General features: G+C 47.7%; 1 long non-coding RNA gene across 1 annotated transcript in view; it reads left to right on the forward strand.

Annotated features, from left to right (window-relative positions):
- Positions 1-68: 68 nt before the first annotated feature.
- Positions 69-12,950, forward strand: part of LOC139264028 (uncharacterized) — a 246,052-nt gene continuing 233,170 nt past the window's right edge. Inside the window, exon 1 of the long non-coding RNA XR_011593280.1 lies at positions 69-476. This is a non-coding gene — a long non-coding RNA (uncharacterized lncRNA). The remainder of the gene's footprint in view (positions 477-12,950) is intronic.

Genomic DNA, 12,950 nt, shown 5'->3' on the forward strand with positions numbered 1-12,950 from the left:
GTTGGGTTTTGGCGCCTTTTTTCCCGTGGGGTTGTTCGTCGGGAGAAAAGACGGAAAGTGGTGGCGAGGCAGGAGCGGGGAGGAGGCGGCAAAGGGAGAGCGCGATGACAGAAGGGCGAAGGAAAGAAAATGGGGAAAATGAAAAGTCGAAGCGTAATGGAGAAAATCATATCGAAAAAGCGAAATGAAAACAGGCCGCAGGGGTGGCAAATTTAAGAAATCGTCCCACAGAATAATGGAAAGATTTGGAAAACAAAAAACAAGGTGAAAAGAGCACTGCCGGATATTGCGGATTGCAGGGCAGCTGCGAGTATGAATATGGAGCCCACCCACTGGGGCTTCGACTTGTAATTGCACATTATCTCAAGATATAATTAAAAAAAATGGGGCATTTACTTTTTAGAGATATCTGCTGCGCTGGATGTCAGGACTTGGGATGAGAAACTGAAGAAGCAGTTGGGATGGAAGAGCTACAGGTAGGGAAGGATGGCACGGCGATGGATTTTAGCCTATTTTTGATGACATTAATAAGGGTGCTCCACGGTTGCCCCTGTGCCACTTATTCGGGAAAAACAGCTCAACAAGTCCCCGCTGCTCTGGCGGGTCGACAGGGGCGCGGAGTGCTGCAGGCACTTTTGTTCTCGCGCCTCGGGGAGGTGGCCGGGCCTGACTTCCAGAACCATCCAGGTCTTGGCAGCTGGAGCTCGCTGTCAACCATTACACCCTGCTCACAATTTAACATTAAACGGCTGGCATCCCGAATATCATCTGAACATCGGGTCCAATCACCCGGCAATGTTTTCCTTCCCACTACCTCGTGAATGCTCGAAGGATCTATCCTTTGCCAACTCCTATTTCTCATCTGCATCATCATCAGAGGCAGTCCCTCGAAATCGGGGAAGACTTGCTTCCACTCGAAAAGTGAGTTCTCAGTTCAATACGGGAATTACAGTCTCTGTCACAGGTGGGACAGACAGTGGCTGAAGGAAAGGGTGGGTGGGTAACATAGAAAATAGGTGCAGGAGTAGGCCATTCGGCCCTTCTAGCCTGCACCGCCATTCAATGAGTTCATGACTGAACATGCAACTTCAGTACCCCATTCCTGTTTTCTCGCCATACCCCTTGATCCCCCTAATAGTAAGGACTACATCTAACTTCTTTTTGAATATATTTAGTGAATTTCTGTGGTAGAGAATTCCACAGGTTCACCACTCTCTGGGTGAAGAGGCTTCTCCTCATCTCGGTCCTAAATGGCTTACCCCTTATCCTTAGACTGTGACCCCTGGTTCTGGACTTCCCCAACATTGGGAACATTCTTCCTGCATCTAACCTGTCTAACCCCGTCAGAATTTTAAACATTTCTGAGATGTCCTCTCATTCTTCTGAACTCCAGTGAATACAAGCCCAGTTGATCCAGTCTTTCTTGATTTATGTCAGTCCCGCCATCCCGGGAATCAGTCTGGTGAACCTTCGCTGCACTCCCTCAATAGCAAGAATGTCCTTCCTCAAGTTAGGAGACCAAACCTGTACACAATACTCCAGGTGTGGCCTCACCAAGGCCCTGTACAACTGTAGTAACACCTCCCTGCCCCTGTACTCAAATCCCCTCGCTATGAAGGCCAACATGCCATTTGCTTTCTTAACCGCCAGCTGTACCTGCATGCCAACCTTCAATGACTGATGTACCATGACACCCAGGTCTCGTTGCACCTCCCCTTTTCCTAATCTGTCACCATTCAGATAATAGTCTGTCTCTTGTTTTTACCACCAAAGTGGATAACCTGACATTTATCCACATTATACTTCATCTGCCATGCATTTGCCCACTCACCTAACCTATCCAAGTCACTCTGCAGCCAGATGGGGTTTGGGAGACCAAAACTGAACACAATATTCAAGGTGTGGTCTCACCAAGGCCCTGTACAACTGCAGTAAGACCTCCCTGCTCCGATACTCAAATCCTCTAGCTATGAAGGCCAACATGCCATTCGGCTAGTCGGAGGAGGAGCGAGTTCCGGGGACGTCGAGGCCTATAAAGGCCAGCGGGAGTCCATGGTCAGAGAGCTAGTCGGAGGAGGAGCGAGTTCCGGGGACGTCGAGGCCTACCGGTGCAGCTACAGGGAGAAGACAAAAAGAAGTAGAAAGAAATCAAAAGGTGACGTCACAGCCAAGGGGGTAAGTGATTGGCTGGTGATTGGTGAGTAGTTTTTCTTTTTCTTTCTTTATCAGTAAGTAACCTTTAGCCTTGTTGCCCAATTAAGTTAATCTAAGGGTTAAGTCATGGCAGGAGAGCTCAGACGTGTGTTATGCTCCTCCTCTACTATATGGGAAGTCAAGGACGCTTCCGGTGTCCCTGACGACTACGTGTGCGGGAAGTGCATCCGCCTGCAGATCTTGACTGACAGCATTGTGGCACTGGAGCTGCAGGTGGATTCACTCTGGGGCATCCACGATGCTGAGAATGACGTGAATAGCACGTTTAGTGAGTTGGTCACACCGCAGGTCAAGGGTACACAGCCAAATGGGGATTGGATGACCAAAAGGAAGAGCAGTGCAAGGAAGGTAGTGTAGGGGTCCCCTGCGGTCATCCCCCTGCAAAACAGATACACCGTTTTGGGTACTGTTGGAGGGGATGACTCATCAGGGGAAGGCAGCAGTAGCCAAGTTGATGGCACCGTGGGTGGCTCTGCTGCAAGGAGGGCAGGAAAAAGAGTGGCAGAGCGATAGTAATAGGGGTTCAATTGTAACGGGAACAGATAGGTGTTTCTGCGGCCACAACCGAGACTTCAGGATGGTATGTTGCCTCCCTGGTGCAAGGGTCAAGGATGTCTCGGAGCTGTTAATATGGATTCTTTTTCCCTCAATCTGGTTCAGCGAATGCACTGACTCGAACACCGAAGCAGCTTATAACAAAGCAGACTTTATTAATTGTTTCACCGGCCGGGACTTATCAGAACAAAGGAACGCTCTCCTTCAGAGTGCGCTCACTTTCCTCGGACAAGCCCCGTTACAATGTAGGGGCGCAACGGTTATACACTTTCGGTACGTAATACAATTGAGGGACATTCAGTTCACCCTATCCTTTTGTGATCCCTCCTTCCCTTTGTCCACTCATGAGCCGACACCTGGCCTTCCTTGCCCAATTAGATACGGGCAAGTGGTTATATGTAATAGCAACTGTTTTGCACAAGGAGCTTTTCACCCATTGCTTATTATTGCTACAATTTTACTGGCGTGACTAGTAACCAAGACCTTGAGCAAGTCTGCTATTTGTGCCAATGTTGTAACATTTGCAGCCTGACATTCTTTTGGTTATCCTTCCATGATTCCTTTGTTCACTTCACTGTCTCCATTGCTATACATTTTCGCACATTCTCATTCCCCCCTTTTATAATTCCATGATAATCTTTAGGATTATTCTAGGATGATCGCGTTTAGTCGATCACACTCCTCCTCCGTACTCTCCCCTTCCTTAGGACCTTTTGTCTGCTGAAGCATCATCCGTGATCCCATAGCTCCTAAAGGATCCATAGCCTTGGTAATCATAAGTTTACAGCAAAAATTGAATCAACCAATAATTAAGAAACAAGTGATTATTATTACGATGAGAACAATTGCTCCATGCATTAGATACGATCCCCAGGATCCACCTAACAGCCAATCAAACCAGCCTACTCCTCCTGCAGGGGTGGATAACTTCTTTACCTCCCTTCTTATGTGATCAGCGAGATTGGTTATGTTTTCTGAACTATCGGGAATGTAAGGATCTGAATGTTGCACTATCAGGGCACACGTCCCCCCTTTCTCAGCTAACAGATAATCGAGGGCCATTCGGTTTTGTAATGCCACAGTCTGTATCGCTACCATTTCGGCCGTGATGTCCTCCAGAGCTTCGGCAGCATAGTTAGCTATCTGTTCCAATACCCTCTCTAGGTTCTGTACTTCATCCATGGTGCGTCCTATCCCGAATGGGAACATCATGACCCTAAAGAACCTCTCGGCGGGGGTGAGGGCTCGCCTGTGTCGGCTGGAAGCATGTGCTTCCGCCAGGGTACGTGTTTGCCGCACAAATGGCACCACATATCCCAAATAGCAGGATCCTGTCCATCGCCCAGGTAACCAGGGATACGCCCTATGCCCGCACACAAAATACGTGCCGTTATACGCTGCCTTTTTTTATTGTGTTGGGGTCCCAAGACTGGGCCCACAGACCTCCTCCTGTTTTATTCGGAAGGCGAGAGAGGATAGTGACTCGTGCACCTGTTGTGATGTTGAGGTTATGTGGGCAATCGCTGTACCCTATTGTATGTCCCTTTCTGCTGGTGTCATTTCGGGTTAAACATATGGTCCCGGTTGGCCTCCCGATCCCCGAGGTATTGGTCAGGACTAAGAATGGGGGTTCCTTTTTATGATCATAGGGTGGTTGGTACCATCCCTGGAAGGTTTGACTAATGGGGTACCCAGCACTCTCCCACTCGGTGACGTCCCCGTGGTTGTCCACACGGTAACGGTATGATGCTCCTCCTGCCCTCTGTGATCCCTCTCTTAACCCGCCTTTCATCTTTCGTATTTGCATTGGCCCCCCTCCTCTCATGCTAGTCTGGCTCAGAAGCCACTTGACAGTCAGTTAGGGTCAGTGGAACGGGGCGCAAAGGAATTCCCCCTTTGGAATGTATAGCGATATGTGAGCACACCCAGCAACTAAAAAAGTACCCATTTCGCGCATAAACATAAGACATATACAAAAAGGTGTTTACATGGAGCTCTCGCTTCAGTCTCGCTTCCCACGCGCCACACTTGACGTACACCAACGCTACTATACAGACTGTGGCACACAGACACAGTTTCATCTTATTGCTCTAGGTTAACAATTACTCGAGAACAAAATGTTTCTTGTAGCGTCTCTATGGACAAGGATAAATAGTCCGACTATTTTGCTGATTCAAAGAGTTCGGTTTTCTCGCCTCTCTTCTCAGGTCACCGTCGGTGTAGCTGGTTGTCTATCACTACGGGCAGGGCTTCAAACTGTTCTCCTTGGGACCCACTCGGTTAGTCGGGACGCTCCTAGGAATGACCTTATTCAGCTATGGAGAAGAGGAAATCTGGAACAGAAACAGGGGTTAGGAAAGCCAGTAAAATAAGTTCGTTATGGGGTGACAAGTTTACAGTGGTGCAGGTGAACCTAGGCGCTTCTCCCCTCAACCTTAGTTGCAGTGGGGGTAGTAAGTAACACCTGAAAAGGCCCCTCCCATCGTGGCTCTAGTCCCTTTCGAATCCATTTCTTAATCAGGACATACTTCCCTGGTGCCACGAGGGACAATTCAGGCAAAACTGGGAGGTCGAGGTGAGCATTTCGAACCTGGTTGTGGGCTATTCGCAGGGCCTGAGTCAGGGAAAGAACATAGGTGGTCATTTCCTCAGTCATGTGGTGGAACTGGACAGTGGAGGGGACATTCTGATTCCAGGGGGTCCTAAGGGGTCTTCCATAAATGACCTCCGCGGGGGCCAGTCTAGGCTTGCCGGTGGGAGTAGTGCGGATCTGGAATAGGGCTATGGGAAGGAGTTTAAGCCAATTGAGTCCGGTTGATGCTGCCAGTTTTGCAAGCTTGGTTTTAAGAGTTTGATTAGCACGTTCAACTAATCCCGCAGCTTGGGGTCGGTAGGCACAATGCAGCTGCTGGTTAATGCGCATCTGGGAACAGAATTCCTTGTTAACTTGGCCAATAAAGTGAGGGCCATTATCGGAACTCAGTCGAGCTGGGATACCATATTTAGGAACGATTTCCCTCATGAACACCTGAACAACAGTTTGAGCCTTATTGTCCAGGGTAGGGTAAACTTCGATCCATTTGCTAAACACATCTACTATTACTAACACATATTTGTAACACTGAACTCTTTGCAACTCAATGTAGTCCAACTGCAAGGTCTCAAAGGGACCTTCTGGTAGGGGCGTCTTACCCCAATCACAGGGGACTCCCTTCCCTGGATTATGCTGTTGGCAAACAAGGCAGCGACTACTGATGTTCTGGACCAGCACCTGGAGTCTAGGGTACCACCAAGTGGCCAAAAGCGTGTCACTTGTTGTCCTTGCTCCACAATGAGTAGCAAAGTGCATACCATACATTCAATAACCCATAGGACCAACTCGTCAGACATGCAAGTCTTCCGTGGGAGTGGTCCAGAGTTTAGAAACATTGTCATAAGTACATCCATAATCTTTCCACAACAGTTTATCTTTTTCAGGAGCATCCTCCTGTGCTTTAATGACATCTTGGATGGTTGGCATTGGTTTTTCCGAGGCTAACTTATCCTTTGCAGGATTTTTAGTTTGACTCATCATTCTGGGCACCACCATTTGTTGTCCACGAGAGGCCTGTTTGGCCTCTCGGTCAGCACAGCGGTTTCCTATGTCAACCGGAAATTTTCCGGTAGTGTGGGCAGTACAGGTGACAATGGCAATGCGCTTGGGGAGCATGAGGGCTTGCAACAAGTCAGATACTATTTGCTTATGGGATATTTAATTCCCATTTGAGGTTAGGCATCTCCTATTTTTCCATAATTGTCCGAAATCATGGGCTACCCCAAAGGCATACCTAGAGTCGGTATAGATATTGACCTTGAGGTCTTTAGCCAAGATACAGGCTCGGGTGAGGGCGAATAGTTCAGCTTGTTGGCCGGAATAAGCGGTCTCAAAGGCGGCAGATTCCAGGATCTGATTCTCCTGGTTTACTATGGTGTATCCCGAAATTCGTCTGCCTTCTGGGTCAATGGAAGAGCTTCTGTCAACATACATAATACAGTCAGGGTCCTCCATTGGTACATCAACTAAATCTTCCCTGACCGAGGTAGCCTCTTGAATTAAAGATAAACAGTCATGACTCGGTTCTTCCTCATCTTGGGGTGGCTCTGTAAGAAAACAGGCCGGATTAATGGTAGTACAGTGCCCAAAGGTCAGCTTAGGATTATTTAGTAGGTAGATCTCATATCTACTCTGCCTGGCCATGGTAAGATGTTGAGTCTGCAGTTGACCCAAGAGGGCAGCTACGGAGTGAGAGGTATATACAATATCCTGCTGGAGGGTAAGGTTGGCGGCAGATTGAAGGCTATTGTAGATGGCAGTTAATATTTGAGTACATACAGGGTGCCCCAAGGCAACGGGGTCTATTTTAGAAGAGTAGTAGGCAACAGGCCTATGCTTATCCCCGTGTTTCTGAGTTAAAACAGCAGTAGCACAATCTTTCAGGATCGTACAATACAGTTGAAAGGGCCGGTCATATAGGGGCCGGCCCAAAGCCGGAGCTTGCAGCAGGGCTGTCTTTAGTTCTTTAAAGGCTTGGACGTCTGCAGTTTCTATTTCAAAGCTGCCTTCCTTGGTTGTGTACAGTATGAGGTGCTTGGTCATCAGAGCAACATTAGGGATCCAGGATCTACAGTAATTGATCATCCCCAACCACTGCCGCATTTGTTTAGCCGTGCTAGGGACTGGAAACTGGCAGATGGGTTCGACTCGGCTAGCCTCCAAGGCTTGGTGGGTGCCCGATAAAATGATCCCAAGAAATTTGACTTGAGACTGGCCAATTTTGACCTTTGATGGGGAAACTATGTATCCCAGGGAGGACAAGTAATTCAGTAACTGATTAGCATCCTCCTGATTACTTGGTTCATCTGCGCTGGCTACCAGTAAATCGTCCACGTACTGAATTAAAGTGGATCCCTTAGTCAGCGTGAGGGACTGTAACTGTTCCTGCAGGCACCTTGAGAATAAGGTCGGGGAGTGGATGAACCCTTGGGGAAGTCTAGTCCATGTATATTGCTGTCCCTGGTAAGTGAAGGCGAACAGGTACTGACTCGCCTGGGCTAGCGGCAAAGCGAAGAAGGCGCGTTGGAGGTCTATTATTGCGAAGATCTTGCGTTTGCTGGGATTAACGACAACATCTGTGCTGGGTTGGGAACCAGAGCGTGTAGGGGCTGGACGATAGCATTGATGGCTCGAAGGTCTTGGACCAAACGGAACTGATTTGTTTTGCCTGGCTTAGGGACTGCCAGTATTGGTGTATTAACGGGGACTGACATTGAACCAAAATCCCCTGTTCCACTCGTCCCTTGATCAATCGGTGGATACTTGGTATTGCCTGTGGTTTCAGGATGGAGGGCCAGTCCACATTGTCCTGTACTAGGATCTCAAATCGGATCGATTGACGTATAGCCCACTTGGGAGGGGTCCTCTACCCATATGTGAGGATCCACGTAATCGGGTTTATTGGTACCGGTATGGTGGCATAGTACCATCAGGACCTTCTCGGGATCCCTGTGAAATTGGACCGTCCGGCCATGTCCCACAATCTGCAAATCCGGGCTGGTTGGGTTGTAAATGTGGATTCTTTTCCCTCAATCTGGTTCAGCGAATTCACTGAGTCGAACACCGTTGCCGCTTATAACCAAGCAGACTTTATTCTTTTGTTTCACCGGCCGGGACTTATCAGACAGAAGGAATGCTCTCCCTATAGAGTGCACCCACTCCCTACGGACAAGTGCCGTTACATTGTAAAGGCGCAACGGTTATATATTTCAGTACAAGATACAATTAGTGTGACATTCAGTTCAGCCTATCCCCTTTGATCCCTCCTTCCCTTTGTCCACTCATGAGCCGACATCTGTATGGGCTGTTTTTACACAAAGGAGCCTTTCAGAGTCTTTCTTGTTTCAAGTTTACTGGTGTGACTTAGCAAGACCTTGGAGCTAGTCTGTTAGTTGTATCAATGTTGTAACATTTGCAGTCTGACATTCTTAAGGCTATTCCTCAATGAATCCTTTGTTCAATTCCACTGTCCCTATACATTTTCCCACATTCTCAACTTCAATGTCTGTATACATTCTCAGGGTCAGCCTCGTCTATAGCTTGGCGCACCATAATTCCTAAATCTCTGGCATGGTGGGGAGGTAATAATTCGCGAGTGACGTGGGGTGCCACCGTTGGGGGTTGCCGCCACAACTTTCTATTCATTTCCACGAAATCTGCTTTCCCCTCCGGTCCAGACACTCTGGCTCTTAGGAGGATTTCCCACTCCTCTCCCACGTGATCCTGGTAGAGATTCTGGAGATCCTGATTCTTACCACTAGGATCATAGGCTAGGGTCACATGATAGGGCGCTTGGGGCAAATCCAGGGACCATCATTGAGGGATCCGGGTAGTGTAGCACTGCCGTTTAAAGGTTCCTTGCTTTACAACGATCCCATCATCCCCGCATTCCAGATGCAACTGAAATTTACAGAGGAGATCCCTAGCCATCAAGTTACAGTCCAAATTGGTGGTAATAACAAACCGATGTTCCACAGATTCTTCCTTATAATTTACTTTAACTGGTTCTGACACTGGGAATGTTGAGACTTGTCCCAGGAACCCTGACACTCCCTGTGTCTCGGTGGAGGCGGGGAGTTTAAGCTTCGATTGCACAGAGGACATGGAAGCTCCTGTATCTATTAAGAAGGGTTGCCACTCATTTTGAATTTTTAGCGATATCATTGGTTCCTCATCCGAGGAAGGTCCTCGTACAGTCAAGCTGCGTGGTCAGTATCGATATTCGGGTGACAGTTGGGCAAAGGGGTTGTTCTGGGAGTAGTATAAGATCCCCGTCCTCTTCCCCCCTTGCCCCCCTCCTTTTCCTCCTCTTCCTTTTTCGTGCCGATGGGAGGGGCATTCCCTGTTGCAATGTCCTTCCTGTTCACAATTAAAGCATCGTCCGCTCCTTCCCCAGCCCTGGCCGCCTCCCATACCCGATCGAGGGCCATAAGGGGGTCCATAGTTTGTGGGGCCGGGACCGTTGGGGTGTTGGGTATACCCATATCCTTGGTTATCCACCCATCCCCTTACACAGTACTGTGGTTCCATTTGATATCCCCTTGGGTCAGGTTTCGGTCTTTCCCCTCGAGGAGGCTCTTCCTTTCTAGTCACGTATTCAATCTTGACCCGGGTTGGGGGCGCAACTCCCCCCTCTCTTCTTTTCCTGCCAATAATATTTCACTGCTCTCTCCATCTGGGCCTGACTGTTATCTGTCCAATTCATATTATTGGTCTGGATAGCATGAGCAATCGAATCGGGTAGGCACTGAAGTAGAATAGCGTAGAATTGAGGTGAATTATCCCCCGCCCGGAAGGCATTATCTCCAGATTGACCTCCGTATATTTCAATGAATCGTTCCATGAATTTGTCGGCATTTTCGTCTCGCTTGGGTTTAGTTTCTAATACTGTGGCCATACTGATGGGCTTCTGAAGGGTCGTGCCGAGGGCGGTGAAAACCGTGTTTAGGCGGTCCTGGGCGTTGTTAGGGTGTGCAGCCAACAATGCGTCATGGGTTGCACATCTTAGGTGAGCTAGAAATCGGGAGTGCTCAGTTGGGCTCAGGGTCTGCTGTACCAGGGCCCACAGGTCCCTTGATTCTGCATTATAAACTGCAATGGTAGTCCGGAGATGATCTATAAACTTGACAGGTTCCCTTTTTTGATCTGGCATGGTGGCCAGAATGGCCATAATTTCGCTCGGTTTCCAAGGCACATAGACATCTATGGTGGGGTGGTCTGCAGCTTGTTGTGCGTCAGGGTTTGGCATTGGTCGAACCGGGAGCTGCCGCCGGGGCTTGGGGTGGGGGTGTCAACCTCGGAAGACGTTTCTGGGTCGGAGGGTGGCTCGGAGCCATCTGACTGCACAGCACCTCCGCGTCCCGATCGGCGGGAGGGTCTGTTTTGCCTTTCGCGACTGGCATTCTGACTAGCGGATTCACGGGATTGCTTGTTCCTTTGAGATATAGATCTGCCCTTCCGGGTGTGAGATCTGGTCCTCTCGGCTACATGGCTCGTGAACTGGGGATTTGAGTCGCTATCAGAAGATGAAGGGTCCGTCTGGGCTTGTCGGTTCGTTGGTGTGGGGTTATGGTTATCCTTACCACCTACCGGAGTGTAAGGTGGAGGTTGACGGGAAGGGGACTGTGGTAAGGGGCCAGGGGTTGCGGGAGGCGCCGTTGGGCGCAGAGTCAGTGACCATTCATCAATTTCGTCATCAGCCTCGGTCAACGCAAAGCCAATCATTTGACTACGTAGTCGGTCAATACCTTTCTCAGAGGTCGCAGTGGAACTCTTAGTACGTTTCTCGTGCGCGCACTCTTTTTTTAATACATCTAGAGGTTTAACATGTCCTCCTTCCATTAATGAGAGTCCTAACTTAGTGCCGTTTTCCTGCCAACTTGACAGAAATGATTCATCTTTTCAAACTGCAGTGGAACTTTCTCATAATTTAAAATCATTATCAATGGAGAGTGTCTTTTACCTCTTCCAAAAATTTTTCAATTAAGCCAATATCTTTTTCACAGCAAACATCAGCTAGTATTTAGTAAGTTATGTCCTTTTCCATCTCAGAACACTTTTTTCCCCCCTTTCAGCACCTATTTAGTACGTTACGTCTTTTTTAAAGATTTAAAATCATCAGACAATCGAAGACACTTTTTCTTTCAAATTCGTTCAATTTGTTTTCTTTCAAGGTTGCGTCTGTTTTTTCCCGTCTTTTCCATAACTAGAGGGGAGTCTGGCACGTAGGCTGAGAGGGCTGCTTTTCGTTATCTCAATTGTTCCAGTTTCAAGGTCGTTACAATGTCTCTTCGAAACTGCTAAAGCTCGCTGTTTTTAACATTTTTGAAAAGTCCCTTTTACACCTTCGCAGATAGCTCGCCACTCGCCCAGGAGTTTGACCTGATCCCTGAAGGTATTTCTAGATTGTTTCCAAACCTTTTAGTTTTATACCTCCTATTTCCTTTAAGAGATCAGATTTAATATAACAATTTTTTTTTAATCCACCTCAGTATTTTGCTGTGCCTTCTCTTAATATCTCAAAATCCCAATTCAAATTTTGTAATTTCAATCTTTATTTAAAACTTTTTTTTTGAGCTTAGAAGCTTTTTTAAAAGGCATTCTTTATCTCATTCTGAGACGAAATTTATGTCTTTCAACCCAATGTAATCAATCATTGCATGCTTTCTTTCGACAAGTAAGTGAGCGTGTCAAGTAAATTCTTTTTTTTTCAACCACCGGGACCATGTATTTTTTATCTTTTACTCAACAAACCTATCCTTTGTGCATTTCCTAGCTCCGTAACTTATCATCCGAATATATCCACAGCTGCGTTCCTAACTTAAAATGTCTTAAAACTTCCCACATACAGGACAACACTACAAAGGGTTAAAAAAACTTTCACTCTGTTTGAAAAAGTGGGTGGAGCTAAAACAACTCCCCGGTTTCCCAAACAGGCTTTCATTCTGCAGCCAAAATCACACAAGTACTTCTCATTCAAAACAGACGTTCACAAAAGTCTCTCTTCTTTCCTGTTAATTGTTTTGGCCGGCACTATTTTTGGATCCATGATCTTTCAGGGAATTCGTAGTTTTATCTAAATTACCCACACTCGCGTCGCCCCGCGTAGGATCAGGGTCCTAATTAATCCTGATAGTCCCCGCGTCGCCCCCCGGTGGAATAAGTTATCTTATCCAGAGCCTAGGCGGACCAAGTGATATACAAGATCGACACCGTACCTGGCATAAGTACAATTTTAAATTTACACAGTCCCGCGTCGCCCCGCGGCTTAATTTTACCTAATTCCCTAACCTCCGCGTCGCTGCGCGGTTCTCCTATTCGTGTCGCCGCGCGATAAGCCTTACTTAATTCCCCTCGCGTCGCCGCGTGATTTCCTAAGTTTAGAAGGTATTCGCCAGATTGACGTGGATCTCGTTCAGACACTACCTGAGAACCAGCGAGTGGCCAAACTTTCCTCAGACTTTTGGAACTGAAGGAAACTGAAGTGGTATTTTAAAGGGTACTCACTCCAGTGGCCACTTTCCTCTCGTCTCGTCCAAGGCTAGTCTGGCTCTTAATTCGCAAGTTTTCGGCAGTCGTCTGTTGAGAT

This window comes from Pristiophorus japonicus, chromosome 5 (genome assembly GCF_044704955.1).
Source record: "Pristiophorus japonicus isolate sPriJap1 chromosome 5, sPriJap1.hap1, whole genome shotgun sequence".
Taxonomy (NCBI): Eukaryota; Metazoa; Chordata; class Chondrichthyes; family Pristiophoridae; genus Pristiophorus; species Pristiophorus japonicus.